Genomic DNA, 15,159 nt, shown 5'->3' with positions numbered 1-15,159 from the left:
ACATCTAACCTGTTCTATGTGAAGGACCAAAGTGTGGCTGCCCCAAGCAGCTTTCTTGAACGCTGTTTTAGGAATCCTTCAGTCCATGAGCTGTTCCCAAAATCCCTGCAAGAATGCAACAAGTACTACATCTCCACCTCCACCCCATGCACGTTGTTAGCAACTTCTCAACAGGCTTTCTACTCAATCAGTGTATCCTCATGCCATTCCACAGGGCATTCAACACACAGTCACAGAATATCCCAATTTGGGCAGGACCCACAAGGATCACAGAATCCAACCCCCGGCTCCACACAGCACAATCCAAAAACTAAAATCCTATGGCTGAGAGCGTTGTCCCAACTCTTCTTGAGCTCCAGCAGTTCAGGGCTGTGCCCACTGCCCCATGCAGCCCGTTCCATGCCCAGCACCCTGTGCTGCAGACCCTGTCCCTCACCCCCAGCTGCCCTCCCTGACAGCTCCATGCCGTTCCCTCGGGCCCTGTCACTGTCACACACAGCAGAGCTCAGCGCTGCTCCTCCACTCCATGCAAGGAGCTGCAGCCGCCATCAGGCCTCCCCTCAGCTCCTCTGCTCTGGGCTAAGCAAACCAAGGGACCTCAGCTGCTCCTCATACATCTTCTCCTCTAAACCCTTTCCCATCTTTGCAGGCCTCCTTTGGCTCTTTGGTCCTTCTTGTTTGACGGCACCCAGAACTGCACCCAGTGCTGGAGACGCAGCCACACAGCACAGAGCAGGACAACCCCACCCCTCAGCCAGTGGCAGTGCTAGGCCTGATGCACCCCAGAGTATGGCTGGCCCTTTGGGCTGCCAGAGAGTAATACTAAATTCTACAGGGCTGCTCTGTGTCTCTCATGCCACAGCCCATACATGACAACACTGCAACTCTATCAGAGGGAAAGCCAGACTGAGCAGGAGAGCAGAGCTGGACAACAGGCAGATTCAACCAGGCACAGACGCGAACTACAGTGGGCATCCAAAGCCTCTCCAGCTCTGAAGCATACTCACATAGTCTGTTTCAAACACTCCAAACTTAAAACAAAACAAAAAAATCCGAGATCAGAGGAGCAGGACATATGGCCTGGACACAGCTCAGAGCCAAGTGCGATGAAGAACACATGGACACAGAAGTAATGAGCTCAGTGTAGCCGATGCCATGGGACAGACAGTCAGGAATACAGCCATGACCACGTAAACACACATCCCCACACAGAGCCAGCTTTCAGCAGGCACAAAGAGAGCAATTACAGGCGATCCTATTGCAAAGGGAGCTCGTGCTTAGCGGTTGAGCACTCGCACAAATAATTGCGTGACTGCACAGGAAGGGAGCGACTGCTTCCAAAATACACAGCAGCAAAAAGCTGTAGGCAAAACTGGGGGACAATGGGTCATGCTGAGAAGAATGCAGCAGGTGGGTATTTTACATACTTCTGTCAAGTGTTATCATTGAATCTGAAGAACTGTACATCACCTTTGTTTTGAGCCAGCATAAAAATTACATGCCTATGGATAAGAAACATAACCAGTTGCAAATGCCTTCTGGGGGGCTTTAAATGAGACCAGATCAACCAGAAACAAAGGAGAGCACCAGGCAAAATGCACGCTATCACCTTTCCTATATTTTCATGCTAAATCATGTATGTCTATACACACACACACACACATATATTTTTCTTCTCAGCGCCATCTTTATCACATTCAAACTTTCAGAAAGTGAAAGCTCTCTGGATTTCGTTTTTTTGTTACATGTTGATCTGTACCTAGGAGGTCTGCTTTATTACACCAGTTGAATACAAAGAAGCGACCAACAAGGGAACAACCCTGCTACTTATTGCAACGTTTAAGCTGTTCCTGCAACACACAGTTCTCCGAGTATGCACACACAGACACTTTGCACACTGAATATGAGAAGAAAATTCACATACCTGAAGGTAACTCACCCTACAGTAAGTAACAAAAAAAGTTTCTTATTCCTCTTAACTGATTTTTCCCACCCAGAATCCAGATGGCTTTGCTTTCATCCTCAAAATGACCTTGCTTACACACCAAAACTAAATAGTAACATCTGTGGCTCAAGTTAACCGCTAGCCTTTAAAGAACTGAGCAGTTTCAGGGTCCCTACTGTTTGTGCCCAGCTGTTAAATCTCCTGGTAACAACAACAACAAAATATTTAAACAATTCTGGTGTTGCCACTTTGGAGAAAGACAATAAGGTTTCACTAAAAATAAATTCAGTACAATATTTAGATTGTTTTGTCAATAATTTCAATTTTATAAAAAAAAAAAAAAAAAGAGAGGTTCGCATCTAACTGCAGGAAACAATACTAAATTTTACAACTGCCAAAGAAACATTGTTTCTTTTGGAAGCATAGCAATACTATCATAAAAAACACCTCCACAAGTTCAACTGAATTGGAGACACCTACACAAAGTTTTGATTTTTAGGAACAGAGGAGATTTACTTTCACAGAATTGCTATATACCTCTATCCTGTTTGGATACCACTATTCTCTATTTGGATAGGGACAGGACAAGGGGGAATGTTTTTAAACAAAGACAGGGGAGGTTTAGGTTAGATATTAGGAAGAAGTTTTTCACCCAGAGGGTGGTGACGCACTGGAACTGGTTGCCCAAGGAGGCTGTGGATGCCCCATCCCTGGAGGCATTCAAGGCCGGGCTGGATGTGGCTCTGGGCAGCCTGGGCTGGTGGTTGGCGACCCTGCACGTAGCAGGGGGTTGAAACATGATCACTGTGGTCCTTTTCAACCCAGGCCATTCTATGATTCCATGATTCTATGACCCTAAGATCTCAGACACACTAGATTTCGGAACTAGTTTGCAATAAACATAAGTACCTTTGAAAACACTCGCCAGCCACCTTTTTCTCATCAATTCTGCACAGAAGAGGCTGTTTAGTATTCTCCTTCTTCTTTTAAGCACAAACTGAAACACCAGTTAGGAGTGTAAGAGGATGTAACGTAACAAATTCCTACAAGCATGAATACCTCCGTATTAGCTCCTCTGTATAACCTGCCACCAACACAGCAACTCCTGACTGCAACCACCACAGCAGCTACCAAGAGAACCTGCTTTCACAAGGAGACTGGACTTTATGTTCTCCAGTTCCATCGTCCTTTCCAATCCCTACAGTTCTGCGACTTGAGCTGGCTGCAGGTTTTACCTGTCAGCATCTTCTCCATCATTCCACAACTTAGCACGGCCCAGCATTTCCAGCTTTCCTCAGAGACATTACTTCACCCCACCGCTGCTATGCTGGAGAGAGAAATCAAGTAGGGGAGTGTAAAGCAAGACACCAAGAGCGCAGGGCATTTCGGTGCAAAATGGAATGCCCAGACAGCAACATCTGCATGTAACTTCAAACAACTTCAGTACTTGATTTAACTCAGGTGATGTCAACCAGAGTAGACTGATGTTAAAATCATATTTGAGACTGCTCATTTCAGTCTAGAAGCTGCACCTGGAAGTTATGTATACTGTATTGCATTACTGCATTTGCACTTGCTCTGCTATCCTGAGAAATGTCCACTTTCATACAGGGGAAACTGTAAAACATACCTGCTTTTAAGTAAGCATTCATTACCAAATTTAGCACAAAAGCTTCTCTACCAACCAGAACCACGTACTACACAAATGTTCGAGCAATTGCATCGCTTTCTTTGTGCATCTGTGCACGCACACACAAAAAGCACAAATATCACCTGAAAGTTGGCCAAAGAACATCTCTGATTCTTCTGTTTCTATTAATTTCAGCTCATCGTCTTTGCGCCAGGTTGTTGGGTTTCTTTGTTTGCTTGTTTTTTGATGGCAGGAATTGAACTCAAGGGCCAAAAATCAGTATCTCAAAACATTTATATGTAATAAAACTGATCATTAAATACATCAGCTAAAAGAAAATACAACTGTGTTCAAATCCTTTTAGTATTTAAAAATTACTTTTGCATTTAAAACAAGGTGATACATTTTAATATGCACAATTCACAGCCACTGAAGAAACAGAACCAGCAGAACATCTTCACTTAATATTGTTCCTGGAAGACTTCCCTGCTTTTTTACTCCCTGTCCCTTGTCTCCCTTAACTTCTCCCAGGTTTTCACTTACTGGCATAGAGTAAACAAGATAATCAAAATGATGAGAACGTTTCCTGCAGACTTATAGGCATTTAAAAGGTAGTTTATCATCTTCCTGAATTGTTTTGCCAAGTATTCCTTTATTTAATCACTTCAGCTTCTTTTATGTTTCAGAGGCAATTGAACTGGCTTTAACTCTTTGTTGGAAGTTACCCAATTCTGAAAGATAGATAAATCTTAGATGCACACATCCACAAAGTTACATGCACAGAGACTATTTGATGTCACTGATTTTATACAAAACTGGTATTACTTTGTACGCTGCTTGCATACTTACTGTGGAGAGTATAATTCAAACTTTTTCAGAGACACTCAATATTGCCTCAGACATCATCCCTGCCTTTTCTTTGGTAGACATGTTTTAAAAGACATCAAAAATAAAAACATATCTGTCCAGACTAAGACATCCTCTCTGACCAACAAAAATCAGGTGTCAGAGTTAACAGAAATGACACTTAAACATGAGTGCCACAAATTGCAAGCAGCACAAACTACTTCTAAATGAGCTCCCAATTCACACCTAAGAAAACATAACCTTTCCTCAGCAATTTTATATTTACTGCAAGGTAACAAACCCTAATACTGAGGCAGGAGGGAACCAGTCTCCCCCTCCACCAAGTCAATAGCTTAAAGGCTTCAAACAGCCTAAACCATTCATCAAAATGTGACAAGAATCAAGCACAATTTTCATGAGACACCACAAGCAGCAATAATGAAAGGATAAAAAAAAAAATAAGAGGATCAACATCCTCTCTCATCTAATTAAAATGTACACTGCCAAAGCTAACTTAAAATGCTGTCTCACAAATCAGAAACAAATTTGAATTTCTTACAGAAATCTCAGATCAGTATGGCTTGAAAGAAAGACTTCATCTAACAGCAACAGACTGATCTAAGCCTATTTCCCACTCATGATACCAAACCAAACACAGAGCGGAGCAACCAAACTGCAGTGAAACACAAGCCTTGTTTTGTGCTGAAAATGGGGAAGCCAATGAGCAGATGAATTAACCATGAGCACAACACCTCCCTACTAACAGAGGGGGTACATCAAACTAGAAGCCACTAAGACACTCTGCTTCCAATATCAACGGTGGACACAAGCTTTGAAAAGGAAACAGACTCAAAGAATGGATCAATTTTATGGCTACCTACTCGCAAAGGTAAATGTTCATACTGTCCTCCTTTCTGAGGATGGATGAAAATTCCTTTAGTCAGCTGTTTTACTCTACCATTTAATTGAATATAGCCCTTCTGCTTCCTCTCTCTCCAGCAAACACAAATAAACAAAAGAACATTTATTGACGCTCCAAGAACTCTTCCCTGCTGTCAGATCACAGAACAGGAACCTGAATCTGTTTACCAATGAAGAAAGAAGCCAATTCAGGATTCTTTTTGTTTTATACAGAAACATGATCACAGGACAGAAACACTCCCAGTCCATTCACATTTAATTACAATCACGTGTACTTAAAAGATTATGGAACATTAATATGATATCTCAACATTTTGATAAGGATTTTAAAAGCAGACAGTCCAAAATACGTCCTGTTGCGTGTTTAGAAAATTATTCTAAGGCTGGAACTTGAGCCAAAGGCTGATCCTGCTGATGTTTTTGTACCTGCATTGAAGTGTGCCACATTTGAGTACTGCTGGTGAAAGCCTCTCTTCCAGCAAGAAAAGCTGGCAGAGTGGTACATGTAGGACTTACCTCGATCCCTAGCAGCAGTAACCTTCAAGGGCTAACAGCACTCAGCAAAATTTAAGGCTGCTGACAAATACTCTATTACACTTCTGTATTTTATCCAACAAAAAAGCTAGCTTAAGACAGATATTTTGGAAGGTATCTTTTCAGTCCTCTCTTCCATTGCAATGTGAATTTTAGCAGTACCTACATGTTAACCTGTCCTTTTAGGAAAAACAGCATCTTCTTCACCTTGCTTGTCTGTCCACAAAATAAGGCATTTTCTGATATAATGTACAGTGCTTATTTTTCAGTTTGTGTGATGTGTTTGGACACAAACAGAAGGTACTTACCAGCAATCAGGGCTCTGAGTGGTAACTCATGCTCACTTTTAGCTCTGGGAGACTCCTCCCCAGCACTCCCCACAAAGCACTGGTATGTTTTAGCAAGCTAGGGACCTTCATACCAATGGGAATTGCACTGTGTTGAGTGCAGCACGGTTTCCCAGTGACACAGTGCTTGCTGAAGGTCCCAGAGGCATTCCAGGCAACTGCCCTTGGACATCAAAGATGAGACCTTTTTTTTTTTTTAAACAAGGCAATCAACAGAACTGAAACTCACTCAGATCCCTCAGACAACTCTCTACCTTAGAAGTTTTGTAAAATCCATCACCCAGAACTGACAGTCGCAGGGCACTTGTGCAGTTATCCCTGCTTAGACCACTCAATAAAGGAAAGCAGCAGTCCTGGGGAGCGAGGCTCAGTCCCATGAATGTTAAAACACAAAGCGCCTCCAGGTTGACAGATGGGTTGTCTTCACTGCACACATTAATACACTGGATACAGTATAACTGAAAATACCAAGAACTTTTATATCGAATGATAAGGAAGACCTGTCTCTAAACAAAATTCAACAGAGCTAATGGAGAGTCTGAATTGCAGACAGTCCAAAGCGTGAAGCACATGGGCTTATGAAGTTAGCTGCACTCCAGAAGAGCATCAGGAAGATAACTAAATGTAGGTGGCCAGAAGAGCACGCTTAGCAGACACTTTCTTGCCTGTTCCAAGAGGCTCCCATAACTAGGAATATATACTGTTCTCCCATGTGAACACTACACAACACCCTACCTACACAGAACACCTTATACATCAACAGCTTCTGCAGGAAAAAGAGACCCAGAGATCCTTAATGGCTTGTCCCAGGACATTCCTCAAATTGAAATATCTTAGCAGAGAAAAATGGATCTTTGGAAGATGACATCAAATAGGTTATTTCTTAAAAGATTAAAGAATATGCAAAACTACCTGAAATCCAAGAAATCAGGAAACAGCCTAGGATTCAGACTATCCTTAGGAGAAAGTGGCAAGCAACTTACGCGGCTTTATGAGTTGAAGAGATCAAGGCTAGGAATTCATACACCGGACACTATTTGACCACACATTCAGAACACGAGCAGGCAGATGGTTCTGAAGCCTATGGAACCATACCCAATAATCAAGTGCATTCTAATGCAGAAAAGAGGCTGCTGCATCACCTTTCTGATAATGTTACTCATCAACCCTGAATGACAAGTCCACACATGACATGAGATGGCCTGTTAAGTTTTACTTGCAATCTGAGCTCTAAAATGTAGCTGCAGAACTTCTTTTGGTGACTAAAAACCTGGTCCCACAGGCCTTCTGAGCTGGCACTGCATTTTAGCCAAGAAGTATGCATGTCCTAAATAAGCAAAGGAGCTGAAACCACAGGGCATGCTGCATGCTTGAGAATCCCTACACTATACAGTCTTGGAATGCAGAGCTTAAAGATGACATGCCCTTTTTGATATTCAAATCATCACATATCTAGGTTAAAAGAAAAAAAAAAAAAAGATATCCCATCCCCCATACAGCCTTAGGCTCTACAGAGGGACCTAAAGGAAAACAGACAGGTCTCAGAAGCAAAGGTCCTGGAAAACAGCAGCCCAAATGCCCTGATCACTGTCCTGCCCAGAGAGGTTGTGGATGCCCTGTCATCAGAGGTGTTCAAGGCCAGGTTGGATGGTGCCCTGGGCAGACTGGTCTAGCATTAGATATGGAGGTTGGTGGCCCTGCACGCAGCAAGAGGGTTGGAACTTGATGATCCCTGAAGTCCTTTCCAACTCAAGACATTCTATGCTTCTGTGATGTTTTGTGCAAGAGCCTTTTTCCTCACAAAGGGCCTGTTCTGTTCAATCAAGTTGACAAGCTCGGAACATCATGTGTACTATTATTCAGAGACAAAAAAACAGACCAGTTTGGGACAACAAATAGCCACTACGTTATATTTAACTGCCAGTTATAAATGAAACATTTAAGCAGTAAGCTAAGATTGCAATAATTGAAAAAAAAAAAAGGTTAAAATAACTGTCTTGATTTTTACTCCCACTCGTCTCCCTCTTAGTTGGCCAAAGACATAATCTACAGCATCACCCTAAGCTGCTGCAAGTACTTAATGCCATCTTTTCTCTTCCTGAGAATCAGAAACTACCCCAATGTTTCTCCTGAGATCTGTTACCAAAACGGGCAGTGTGTAACACTCCTAGCCCATTAACAGTTGCATATCATGAAAATGCTGGATCTCAGGATCTACTCTTTCTCAGTCCAAAGAACAAAAGCTTTCCAAGGACATCACCAGGATCCAAGACACAACACCACAAAAGGAATTATAAAACCAGATCACTCAGTACCTACAAACTCTTCCAGGACCCATTTCACACATCAGCATGTCTGACTAACGTTTACAGCACCACTAAAATGAGGTTAGTTGAACAAAGGCCAAATAAAACAAATCAAAAGTTGTACAAGAACTTCTACAGTGAGTCATTCAAGTAGTGTAGCTTCCAAGCTGTTATTTTAAACTTAAATCCACATATCCACTGAGCTGAGGCCCAACCCTTTTAAATAAGCAGAAAGACCACATATCGGCAGCTCGGGTATCATTTACTTATATTTTGCATTTTGAAGATGTAAGGACAAACATGTGCTTGATTATCACGAGGAGGAGAACCATTGCTAAAACCCTGCTACAGAAACACCAAAGCAACTTAAACAGTTTGAGTTGTAAACTGGGATCAGTAAAAAAGTCTGATTATTTTTTGCACATATTCCTCTACAAGGCCTGATGCTAGACTTGCAGATATCCATGCAACAGCACTTTTTTTTTTTCCCCGAAGAAAACAGTCTACTAGCAACTTCCTCCTTTAAGTGCATTCCATATAGCATCAACAACTGATGAACTGATGAAATCACAAGCTAAGCAGATAAGCAGCTATTCCCCGCTGCTCACAAATGGATTTTATCCCAAATTATAACTGCAGCTCAAGGGAACGCGTCAGTTGGTACTGGAAGCACCGACACCCAATACGCCCTGCCCACAGATGCACTGCCAGTAACTGGTTGCCAAAGGCAGATTTCTGACTGCCATACACCTCTGACATGACAAGCAGGGAGGGTACTGCTGCACCGGCGTTTCCTCAGCACAGTGCCATACCTCACTGCCAGCCAAACACAGTTAAGTCTCCTCTAGCACTGCAGGTGACGTGGCAAGCTGTGAGCTGGGGGGACTGTGAAGCTCTGCAAAACCACTGAGCCCCACAGCAGAAGGACCGCTCTCCCGGAGAATGAACGTGGTGAGAGACAACAGCAGGAGTGGTGTCCAGGCAGCACGGGAAGGCAGCTGGCACTCAGCTCCCTGTTCAGCGATGGCGTTTTGCACGAAGCCACATACAAGTGTGACTCTTACAGCAGAAAGGAAAACGGCCGCCCCTCGCTTAGAGCCCGGCTCAGTTCCAGCTACGACAAACCCCGCCGGCCCGAGGCCCGGCACCCCACCCCGCTCAGCCCACCGCCAGGCGCTGCGGTGCAGTGAGGAGCGGCGCCTGAGGCGGGCTCAGCACCAGGGGCTGCTCGGAGCGCCCAGCGCCCGCACAGGTACCGGGCTGCGCTCAGGCACCTTACCGGCGCCGCCGCGTGCACCAGTACCGCTAACGGGAGTGCTCCGGGGCCCTCCGGCGGAGCGCAATGCCGAGGGTTGCCGCGACGCGCGGGGCGCTCCAGACGGACGCGTTTTCCAAGCGCCCAGGCCCGGGGAGCCGCCCCCCGCCCCGTTCGCCCAACGCCGGCCCCGGGACGCCCCCGGGACCTTCCGGGGCGGCGACACATGCGTGGCACGGGGTAACCGGGCTCCCCGGGGGCGGCCGCCCCTCGGCCCCGTTCCCCCCGTCTCCCCCTCCCTTCCCCCCCCCCCCCCCCCCCCCCCCGCGCATGCGCAGCGGCCGCCCGGACGGCGGGGGGAGGGCGCGGGGTGAGGGGCTCGGCGGGCGGATTCCACTCGGAGGCGACGCGGAGCCGCGGCTTCTCGGAGCGGGGGAAGCTCCGGCCGCGTCGCTCGGCGCCCTCCCGCGCCCCCTGCTTGGCGCGGTGCGGTGCGTCCCGGGGAGGAGGTGCGTGGCGGAAGGTGGGGTCGGTACGGCACCCGCCAGCCCCGGAGCGCGGGGAGTGCTGCCCACCCCGCTACTTACGCGCTCCCCCGCCTCCCGCCGCAGGCGCCGCCGTGACCGCCGCCGCTTTCTCCCCTCTTTTCGCTTCTCGTCTTCACGAACAAGACAATATGGCGCCCGCTGGTGCTGCCCCGGAAGCAGAATGCGTCACGGCGCTGACCCGTGCCGGGCGCACGGGAACTCCGCTCGCCGCCATCTTTGCTAAGGGCAGACGGGCAGAACGGCGCGGCCCTCTTTCAGCGGTGGGCCTCGGGAGACGCCGCGCCACCGCCATCTTTAGTGAGGGCAGCACGCAATTTCCTGCCGCTCGGCGCTCTCCATGGCAGCCGCGGCGGTGGGCGGGCCCTGCTCCGTGCTGCTGCGTGACGGGGCGGCGGGCCCGCAGCGGCGATTTGGGGTTGGACGGGGTGATGCGCGGGGGTCAGAAACTACTCAAAATAAATGCGCTTTTGTTCCCTGACAGCAGTACCGCGTCTTCATGTTTTGTACCAGAAATGTACCTGAGGCTGCAACGGATGTGAGAAACAGCCTTGGCGCTTCAAAAAATGTACGTTTTATATGAATGTTGTGAACATAGAAGTACTCACTTTGTACAGACTGAATTGATACCAAGTCGTTTGAAAGTAGTCAAATTACAGTTGTTTATTACAAAAATGCCATTCGTGTAGACACCTTAACATTGCACAAAGAAGCATTCTGACTTGCAGTAACAGCCTGTCTGAAAATATATATTTCATAATCTTGGCCTTACAAAGAAAAAAAAATTCCAAATAATCTTGAATAATCCCTTTCCTATCATTTTTTGCAATTTATTTATACACTGAAGCGAGAGGTAAAAAGAGCTAATGCAAGTGGCAAAACGATACCTGAAGACATGGCAGATAGATGCAGATGAAAGATAATCCATTGTAAAACACCGAGACTGAACTGATTCTATTGAAGAAGAATGGCTTCTTCTTCATCTGGCTTTCCTTCTCTCTTAGGAGGAAGTTTTTCACCCAGAGGGTGGTGACGCACTGGAACTGGTTGCCCAAGGAGGTTGTGGATGCCCCATCCCTGGAGGCATTCAAGGCCGGGCTGGATGTGGCTCTGGGCAGCCTGGGCTGGTGGTTGGCGACCCTGCACACAGCAGGAGGTTGAAACTGGATGATCATTGCGGTCCTTTTCAACCCAGGCCATTCTATGATTCTATGAAGGTCTTCGTACAAACACACGTGTACAGGGCTTAGCAAAAACCAGCTACTGACAACTGAGGAATATAAAACCTGCTGTAAAAAGCAAAGCAAAGCAAATCTGCTGTAAAAGTGTCTTGTGAAATACGCTATCATTTATTTTTAGCTAAAATTTGATTTGCTGATGTTTGCCAACATAGAAATCATATTCTAATGCTTTGTCCTTTAAGATGTCTTTAGCACATCTTAAATGATCTCCTAAGAATTTTCTCAGTTTGTTACCAATAAGTTCAAATAAGAATTTTGTAACACATTACCTTGAGAACAGTCGCATGAGTTTCACGTCCCTTCATGATTCAGTTTTCAGTATGAAAAAAAGAAGTCCAAAGAGAAGCAGTTGGTGGTTAAGGCATCTTAGCCCTTTAATGAATTTATAAACCAGTCTCAGCTGCTACTACTTGAAATCCACAAGCAAGAGCACTTCATTGATGCACACTGAAAGGTGCAGATGGGAATAGGGAATAGAGGTTTGACAGACTGCAAGGATTTCATCTTCTTAACAAAGACAATTACAGTGCACATATCTTGGGCACAGAACCATAGGGCTTTTTGTTTGTTTGCCTTCCCCTCATCCTTTCTTTTTCCTTCACAGTGTATTTGTAGGACATTCTCAGAACAGGCTAATACAGGCATTATATCTGCATATGTATTGGTGTTAGTGTAATTCTTTTTGTCACCTTTAGCCAAATACAGTAAATGGCATACAGTGCCAAAGACATCTGCATTGATGCCTCATCACTGGAGAAACTTTTGTAGGTACTCCAGTTGCTCCAAGTGCAACTCACACGTTCCTCCTAAATTAAGTTTTCATACTGAAGGGTGGGCAGTTACTTACTTTGCTTTTCTCCTCACTGGTTTGAAGGCAGTGTTGTGTGAGTGGTCAGCTGCTTGGGAGTCAGCTTATCTCAGATAACTGTGCTGCTGCCTATAGATAGAACCAGTATAGCGTCAGGGAGAGGCAAGATCACAGTTAAGAGTACCTCTTCCAATAGGAGTTTTGCTAATTCAAGGTATCCAGGTGATGAGTAGGAAGCATTGTTTTATGGTTAGGGATGGATGAAGGAAAAGTCATTGACGCAGAGGCTAATTGAAATGCCAAAATATAAAGAACAAGTGAAGCTGATGAAGACAGTGGTGCAAAGGGAAGGATGAGACAAAGAGAAAGAACTTTCTAAGCTATTCCAAATAAGGAAGAAGACTGCTGCTGTGCCCAGGAAAAAAAAAAAGGTATGGTGTATCTCCTGGAAGAGCAGATGTTGGAGGCTTCAAAAGGATTTTTTGTATTCATAACAGGAAAAGATTGCATGAAAGGAAGAATAGTTAAATTCTGAAAACCCATGGCTTTTCAGTAGTGTGCACACATCTGTCGGTTTAGGAAACTGTTTCCTAGGCTTTGAAAATAGGCTCTAGAATCATGGTTAGCGTTTTAATAAACATAGGATGTCCATCTCCATTTTCCAGGAGAGCTCTGAACTTCTGCAGTTCCTAAGAAAGAACTGTAACAGGTCTTCAGAGTGCAGATTTATGTATAACCATTTGCTATGCAGCCAAATTCCAGTCTTGAAGGATACTCTAACAGAGACTTGAACATGAACTCGCACATCTTTTCTATTCTCTAGCATTCTCTTGAGTCATGAATTCTTCATTCTAAAATCCACTGACTTATTTTTACAGAATGTTTTCTTCTACAATATTTTCACATTTGTTCCCAACTCTGAAATGACTGGGACTGTTGCTAAAAGTGCTTTTTTTTTCAACTGAAAAAGCTTCAGTGGCCATTTTTGTTAAAAGTGCTGATTTTTTTAATGTCTCACAGAATCACAGAATGGCCCATGTTGGAAGGGACCTCAAGGATCATTAATTTCCAATCCCCCTGCCACAAGCAGGGCCACCAATCTCCCCATTTAATACCAGACCAGGGAAGGTTGGTCTCTTTCCCACCATGTTCTATAAAACACCCGAATAGAAAGAAAATGTTCTCTAGATGTTATTGAGGAAATCATCCTGTCAGCATACTTCCTGGCATCCTTATCACTCGGGAAGATTTCATCAGTTCAAACAGCAGTGAACCTTGGTTAAAAGGAAGCAAAGATTGCCTCAATGAAAGCTTCCCAAAAATACCACTAAAAAGGAAAATACAGCCTAAGAAAACCTTGTTCTGCTGCTTCTCTCTTAGATCTGCCCTCTACGGAACTAGTTCTAGGTTAAAAAATAGGACATTGCTATAGGTACATATTTAAGTTCGGTAATTATACACAGTCAGAAGTCAGCAAGACCTCGAAGTTCAGGACCTCATCTAGTCAGCCTCTGCTTTAAGATGGGTCTAATATACCCCATCTGTGGTCTCTAAGTAAGACTGAGTCACAGAAGTGAAACTTAGTGTCTAGTTGCTGCAATTCTTGCTCAAAAATATTTCTGAGTTTCGATCAACTTCAGGAAAAGAGGAGGAAGGTGGGTGGAGGGAGAGGTAAAAGAGAACATTTTAACCAACTCCAGTTTAAACTTTGTTGTGTTTCTTTGTTTTTCTGTTTTAGTGTAGACACAGATTAAGATGTGTTTAGTTGGAATACAGATAGCTAAACCTGTCTGCTTATTTTCTCTTTTGGGTAAATTGAGACAATTTTAATTGGTAAAGATAAAAAAATGACCGAGTTGACCAAGATGTATAGCCTAATTTTGACCTAGCTACAGTAATTTTTCCTTTGAAAGCCTGAGTGACCAGAAGCTCATTCTGTCTGTCTGGACAGTTAGCTCTTAATGTCTGCAAAAACACTGTTGTTATAAAATATACCTCAGCAGTTTTGATTGAGCAAATCTGTTATCTTCTTGGGCAAAGAGGTGAATGCAAGTGGAATGCAGCTCTGAAAGAGAACTAGAGAATAGAAAAGATACGCAAGTATGATAAAACATAACAGAGATGGTAAAAGGAACAGCAAGCTTTTTCACAGCAAAACATTTCTATAAATGAAAACAGTAAACAGAAATAAATGCAGGTTTTTCTCTACCGAACTGCAAGCTCAACCAGACATGGAATAATTACAGAAGCAAATTGTATTTAAGCAACTGCTTACTGAATAAATAATTACATAGCTTCAAAATCATCATCAGATTTTGACCTTAAACGGTATCTAGCTGGGATGGAAATGAGAAATTACTGAAAGAAGTAACATCACAGACTGGGCAGTCAAAATAATGGACACAAGCCAGCCTACAGTAGCAAGTTCTGCAGCTAGGAAACCTGCTGCACTCCAGGGATGGCACAGGGAAGTCCAGAGATGCATCAGAAGGCACAAGTCATCATTTACTGTCCAACTCACACACACAGTGCAAAAATAATTTATAGTTTATTACTCCCCATGAGAAAAATATTCAGGAACAGATAAACAAATTAATGTCTGGAACCAGAAGTAACAGAAATATCCAGTTACACTTAAACCCCATACATATTCATACACAAGCTCATCATACGCTGTACATCTGTCACAATCATGAATTTGAAAATTTACTAAATACAGAAGTGTTTGCAATTCCTTCCTATCCTAATAGGTAAAACGACAACATATATTGATGGGTTTAT

Source organism: Tetrao urogallus, assembly GCF_951394365.1.
Source record: "Tetrao urogallus genome assembly, chromosome: 2".
In the NCBI taxonomy this organism is placed as follows: Eukaryota; Metazoa; Chordata; class Aves; order Galliformes; family Phasianidae; genus Tetrao; species Tetrao urogallus.
Note: the sequence above shows the minus strand (reverse complement) of the source record.